Raw genomic sequence first — 7,028 nt, forward strand, 5'->3', positions numbered from 1 at the left:
TTAGTTTTTATTTAATTTGCATAAAATTGATATTTAGCTACTTTAGATTTAATATTTTAATATTTTATAATACTAGACTCAGAATCGATGATTCCTAAGCTCTTCCCTGAACAAAAGAGAAACCGCTAAGCAGAATAACACGTAAGTTCCTTTCCAATATTTAGATTTGATAGTTAAATCAGTGTAAGGGAGTGTGTGATATGAAATGAATTCATGCGGTCACTCATGTGATTCCCAGTCTCCGGTCTCAGGTGCGCTGGATATCTCCAATGTTGTCTAAATCCCATAAAGATAAAACTGCGTCTTATTTACACAGGGCTGTATCTCCCCCATGTCTCCAACACAGAGCACAGTGCCTTGTACAACAGGCGCCCAATAAACATATTCTCAATTACTGTGTGAACAGGTCCACAAATCCACAGATACACCATATATTTTCTAAAACTAAAAGTACATACACACAGGCTTTTGTTTCCCAAACCCATGTAGATGGCTGTTTTTGTGCTTAATAATTTAAATGTGTTATTAAATTGATAGTAAAATTTTGCCATTATGAAATGTTTTCAGTCAACAAATGGCCACAGGATTTAGATGTAAATATCTCAATTCAAAAGATGCGAACCTCCGACTTTAAGAGACTGTTAAATTTCCTTCAACATCTTCTATTCTTTCTTGTTCAGGCATTATCCCAGACAAATATACACTTCATTTTTTAGCTTTGACCCAACCTAGTTTATATTTTTCAGCTTTGGCCCAACTTTGGATTACAACTCTAGTCCACTGTTGAGCACATTGTAAATAAATAAGCTAACAATGTGGCTATGATTAATTCATATTAATAGCGTCTGTATTTATTTCGAAAGTCCCTTTCTAGTTAGAACAGGAGATCAATTTATTTTATAAATAACAAAAGATAAGAACCTCTTTATTAAGTTCTCCTGGGTCCGAGGAAGTATAACTTGCTTTTACTCTTTGTGTAAACACTTGAAGAGCCACACAGAGATATTGTCTGCCTTAGGCACAAATTCCTCTGTCAGGGGCCTTCACTCAAACTGTGAGTGTAGGAGGGGGGATGGGGCAGCCCAGCAACAGTGTAACAACAGCACCAATTGTGCCTGCCACGGTACCTGACACTCCAGCCCAGCTCATATGTCTGGAAAACCAGACTTCTGTAAAGCTGAATATTTAATAGCATTAGGTAAAACAAAAAGGACAGATCACCTTCACCCTATTGCAAATTTTGTATTTTGACGCTTCATCTAGTCTATACACACTAAGGAAGTAAAAAAGATTTTGATTCGTAAAATAAAACAACTATGATATAAGGTTGAACGAACACACAGCTTCGGTCCTGTTCAGGGCTGGTTGCTTGTTCTGATCCTTATATTCAATTTTTTCCCTATCCCCCTGAAAAAAGCTGAAAATTCACAGCAATATCATTATACAATCTAAAAACTGCACTGTCCTGTACTACTCTTTAGTAAAATAATATCGCTCCTTTGCAAAGCTGTCTAGGGCTCCGTAACTTTCAGCTCTAAAATCCCATGGTGCCCACTCCACAGAAGCAGTAGAAAACTGCCCGGCAGTGGGTTGTTCTTTTACTACACCGGCTTCTACGGAGGGCAGCACGAATGAATGAAGGGTAAGACAACCACCTCCACCCACCTCTGGCCTTAAGAATCGCGGGCGCAGTGATCAGCCGAAGCCGCCACGCTGAAGTTAACAGGTGACAGCGTCTTCCGGAGCGCTTTTCTCCACGGCCCCCGAAATCAGCTGGCAGAAATAGCGGGGAAAGGGATTGTGAAACCTCCACCCACGGAAATAATCAGATGCGCGCCGGGCTCGGGAGGGGTTCCCTCCTCCGGGAAAGGCAGCTCTTTCTCTTCCCGAAGGAAAAGAAACTTCTCGCCAGAGAATCCTAGCCCGGAGCAGAGGTTTACAGGGAGGAATACCGTCTTCACCTAGGAGCCCTTTACAGGCAATGTCCTGGGGGCCCTGAGCTCCGAGGGGGCACCCGCTCCAAGGGGACCCGGAGGGGGTGACACGGCGCGCGTCGCCAGGACTCGCCTACCTTGGAGGGAGCTCCACCAGCTCGGGGTCCCGGCGCTGCTCCTCCCCTGGGCTCCCGGGCCTCGGAGCCAGGGTCGGCTCCCGGGGCGGTGTCGCTGCCTCCGCCCGCAGGCTCCGCTCCGCCCCGTGGGGCGCGCCCAGGGCAGAGTCCGGCGCCCGGGCGGCTCCGGGGAGGAGCCTCGGCTCCCGCAGCGTCCCGGACGCGCCGTCCAATGCACACGTCCCAAACACTGTCCCCGCACACCCCTCAGCAGAGCTATAGACGGGGCAGAGTTGCTGCTGCTTTTCAAGAAGGTTCTGTGTGCACCCTAAGTTCATCGACTTTTGTTTTTGCTGTTTTTACTAAGACTTTATATTTTGGATTAATTTTAGATTTACAAAATAGTTGCAAAGATAGTACAGAGAGTTCCCTATACCCCTAGTCCGTGTCCCCTAATGCCCACACCTTAGGTAACCACGTACAGTTGTCGAAACTAAGAAATCAACGTTGGTCCCTTCCTCTTAGCTAAACTCCAGACTGTGCAGATCTCACTGGTTTTTCGGCGAATATCTCTCTATTCCAGGATCGCATTTGGGTACCGCACAGCATTTGGTGTCATCTCTAGCGGGTTCTGGACTTTGACAGCTTTGGAGAACTCTGGTATTGTGATAAAATATTCTTGTAAGGTAAAGTTTTGTAAATGTCCCTCATTTGGTTTTGTCTGTTTTTCTCATGATTAGTCAGTGGTTGTGGGTCTGGAGGGAGGAAGGTCACAGAGATGAGGAACCCTTCTCGTGGCATCCTCTCAGGATGTACGTGATTGTGACATGACCTACCACTGGTGATTTTGACCTCGATCCTTTGGTTAAAGTAGTGTCTGCCAGGTTTCTCTACTGCAAAGTTACTGTTTTTCTTTTTTCATACTCCCTTCTTTGGATAGGAGTCACTAAATTTAGACCATACTCAAGATTGGGGAGCATTAAACTCCAGCTCCTAGAGGAGAGAGTACCTACTTATTATTTGGAATTATTCTATAAGGAAGATTTGTTCCTTCTCTCCCATTTATTTATCTATTAAATCATATATTTATGTCAGTAAGGACTCGTGTATAGTTATTGTATACTTTAGGCTACAATTCAATACTACATTATTTATTTTGTGGCTCAAATTCTTCTAGCTTTGACCGCTAGGAATTCTTTCAGGTTGGCTCCTGTGTCCGTTTGAAAGTTCATGAACTTTTAGGGCTGCAGGTAGAAAAAAAAGAAAAGGAAGAAGTATTTCCTCCACCTCTCTCACTTTTAACAGATTTGGAAAACTGCAGCCTAAATCTTTTAATATCCAAGGGCTTTTCAGAATCTTCCTGGGAACCCTACAGTTACTAATTCCCACCACAGTCAGAGGGAAATGTTATTTCTTTTCCCAAGAGATTGACTTGTGGATTGTGACCCAATTGGAGAAGTAAAAGTTAATGGTTCTTAGGTAATTTTTTGTTACTTGATCTTTGTGGTTCTATTAAATAATTTATATGTATATTTACAGACAAATCATGTTCCAAAGATAGCCATGGATGTTTCTGACTACTTTAAACACTGAAGATATCCACCTGTTGCAGATCATTGTTATGTTGCTCTGGTTTGCTCGTTTGCGTCTGCAAGCTGGTCCCTAAACACCACAGTTCCTCCTGAGCTTGGATCTTTCTCAGGATTGGATGCCACCCTGCTTTGAGACCTCCTCCACCTCTCTTTCTGGCCTTCACCCTTCTTGGAGAGGAAATTCCACTTTTCCATAAGCCCAGGTTGTGCCAAGGTGAACTTAGGATATTTGGCTCAGTAAGTACTCCAGTACTACAGAACTAAGTGATGTTTTATCTTTCAACTATTTTTAACAAAGTTATTAAAAATAGTAAGAGTTGAAGAAAAGCATGTTGTATATAAGTCCCACCATTTCTGCTATGAACTGAAAGTTTGTGTACCCCCCAAAATTCATATATTGAACCCTAAACCCAAGTGTGATGACATTTGAAAGTGAGGTGTGTGGGAGGTAAGTAGGTCATGAAGGTGGAACTTTCATGAATGGGATTAGTGCCCTTATAAGAAGAAAAAAGAGAGAGGTGACCTCTGTCATGTGAGGACACAGTGAGAAAGCAGCCATCTGCCAACCAGGAAGAGATCCCTCACCAGACACCACATCTAAGGGCACCTTGATCTTGGACTTCCCAGCCTCCCTAACCATGAGAAATAAATGTTTGTTGTTTAAGCCAGTTTAATATCAGTCTATGGTAATTTGTCATAGCAGCCCAAACTAAGACAATATCCCAGAAGTAACTGACAAGATCAGAGGTGAAGGTAAGATTTGTGTATTTTTCTAGGGGAAGAAGGAAGACTTTAACTGAAATTAAAAATTCTAATCAGTATGAAATAGTGATTGTACTTCACAGTTCTGCAAATGTACTTTTACCCAGGTAATTTGAATAAACCTTATGTGGAGGGGAGCAGGAAACCACTCAGGATCAATGTGAATGCAGAATTATAAAATATTAGCAACCTGCCCAGTGATGCTCAGGAGAATCCATAAGCCATCATGAATCTAAAACTCCAGTGGTGTATCGTGGAGGTTGGAAATTGGAGGGTTAGGGAGGAGAGCGGATTGATGTTTATGGATTTCTCTTATACCTATAGCATTTGATTGCTATTTTTGTCACAGAATATGTACAAATCATTTAAAATTTTCTATAGCTGTTTTTCTTCACATTTTACCTGAGATTATCTATACTAAGAAAAATTATTATTGCAAAGTGTTTGGAATGGCTTTGTTTGGGTCTGATAGAGATTAGGTGGAGACTAAAGTATCCCCAAACCACCATTAGCACCCTCATCTAATAAATCCCTCCTCCTACTGACCCTTTGAGGGGACAATCAAGAAGAGAAGGGGTGTAGGCTGCAGAAAAGAAAAGCAGATGCAGTCTCCCCTCCTAGAGCACATTGCAAATTGTCGCCCAGGTTGAAAGATCTGACTGTAAATTAAATGCCCTGCCTTGTGACATTCAGAGCCTCTGCATTGTGACATTTGGACGTGGCATCATATTTAAAATGTCAAGGCAGATTGTGGAGCTACCAAGTAGACCAGTCCAACTGGACCACAGGGGACTAATGGGAGGTAAAGCAGAGAGGTGGGAGCAAACCTTGGGTAATGAAAGGTCCAGGAAATATGTTTTTCTTGTCCATCTCTGCTAAGAGATAAACGAAAAAAATTATTGCAGGAACTGAAACTCTGGTGGTGGTGATGAGTTCATTAATAAAACACTTAGCAAATGTTTACGAACAGTGTATGAGTGTCTCTTGTATATACAAGTCTGTCTAAGCAGGTGAATCTTTTCCTAAGACTCCTTTCATATAATAGATGCAGAAACTATGACATAACCAAGAGTGATGTTCAGGATATGTACCTACTTGTTGACCAGTGGCACCGACCAATCAGAAAAGCTGCCAGCCATAATAGACAATTGATACAGACAAACCCATGTGAACCAGCAAGAAGTCAGCCCTAGATATCATTATTTAAAACTATTGATGCTCTCAGCAAAACTAGATGTCCTTTCAGAAATGCCCTTTCAAAGCACCCAGTTGGGTATATTCCTTAATAAGGGCTTAATAAGTTCTGATTCCTGTAGGTGTTCTTTCTGGTGATGAGCTAGGTTCAACCCAGCTTAGCCGCAGCTAGAATAATAAATGTCTCTTCCCTCCACCCTGTGAACCCCTCCCCCCCAAATGAAGGAAGCATGGAGAAAGGTGGAAAGAGACATGAGGGTTGAGATGTTTATTCTCAATACTCTATCCAGGTATTTCTAAGTTTGGAGGAGGAATGTGAAGCCCAGAACAAGGCTATGGGAAGGTTGTGTTAGACAATGCTTATTGCTTATAGATAGAGCCTAAATTTCAGGACCACCCTCCTTTGCTACATTTTGCCTACATTCTCTCCCTTTATCTCACCCTACCTTCAGTTGGTAAAGACAATTTTCATATTAACTCCAGCAGTTCATGTTTGTTTTTTTATTTCCTCAGCTGGAAGAGGAGAAAGCCTAATATATTCCCAGCCGAATAAACTGAACTTTCTTTAACTACCTGCTTTTCGAACCTGTCTACCCACTGTAGTTAAAACCCTAACTTCATGGATTCTTTTGCTTATTTTTTAAGGTATTCTCTAATGAGCGATGGGTATCTGGCTTTCTAGGCTTCTTGCAACAGCAGTGTTTGGGGGGCTAATTGTGGCTTGATACCTACATCTCCGTTTCTGGGGTTTTATTATTTTTTTTGAAATGTTGTCTTTATGGTTTGGTGAGTGGCTTGCCATCAAAATGAAAACTGGAGAAAAAGAAAAAAAAAAGTCTTCAGGTTAGCTCAAGTGACACAGGGGTTAGTGCCAGAGTCCACCTGGCAATAAGGAAGATGGGGAGCTCATTGGGGTCCAAATGCAGGACGCTGCAATGACCGAGACTCCCGCAGACCTGATCCTGGTGGAGGAGCTTGAGGACTGCTGCGAGAGTCGGAGGAGCCTTACTCCAGAGCTCTGCACAGCACTGACGTGGCCCAGCTGCATGCTGTCTTCTTCTCTGCTTCTCTGGGGGTCCCTTCTCACATCTTCTCACTATCAAACGGCTTCTTTACCCAGTGCTCAGTGGCCGTGAGGGGTAGTGTACAGCAGCGTTCAGGTCAGCTGGTTGATATAACCAGTGATATAACGTCTTCGTTTTCTGTAAAACAGACTGTCACTTTCATGAATCCTTGCCCCTCAGCTTTGGCTACTTGCTGCTGGATTATTTGTGTTCCCAATTCTGATTCCTGAGAGTGAGGCTCTGATGACACCTGCTTTTTTTCCTCTTTAGGATGAGCTATTTGCACCAGGTAAACTCAAAAGTCACTGGCCATGTTGTGGGTAGGCTGCCATTGGGACGGGTGTCCATCACTCTCTCTCTCTGTCT

At 42.9% G+C, this 7,028-nt stretch overlaps 1 protein-coding gene across 1 annotated transcript in view; it reads right to left on the minus strand.

Annotated features, from left to right (window-relative positions):
* The window catches only part of CCDC68 (coiled-coil domain containing 68), a 46,801-nt gene extending 44,666 nt beyond the window's left edge, over positions 1-2,135 (minus strand). The window contains exon 1 of the mRNA XM_063077458.1: positions 2,072-2,135. The gene's annotated coding sequence lies outside the window, so the exon portion shown is untranslated. The remainder of the gene's footprint in view (positions 1-2,071) is intronic.
* Positions 2,136-7,028: the final 4,893 nt, after the last annotated feature.

The sequence above is a fragment of the Cynocephalus volans genome, chromosome 13, assembly GCF_027409185.1.
Source record: "Cynocephalus volans isolate mCynVol1 chromosome 13, mCynVol1.pri, whole genome shotgun sequence".
Taxonomy (NCBI): domain Eukaryota; kingdom Metazoa; phylum Chordata; class Mammalia; order Dermoptera; family Cynocephalidae; genus Cynocephalus; species Cynocephalus volans.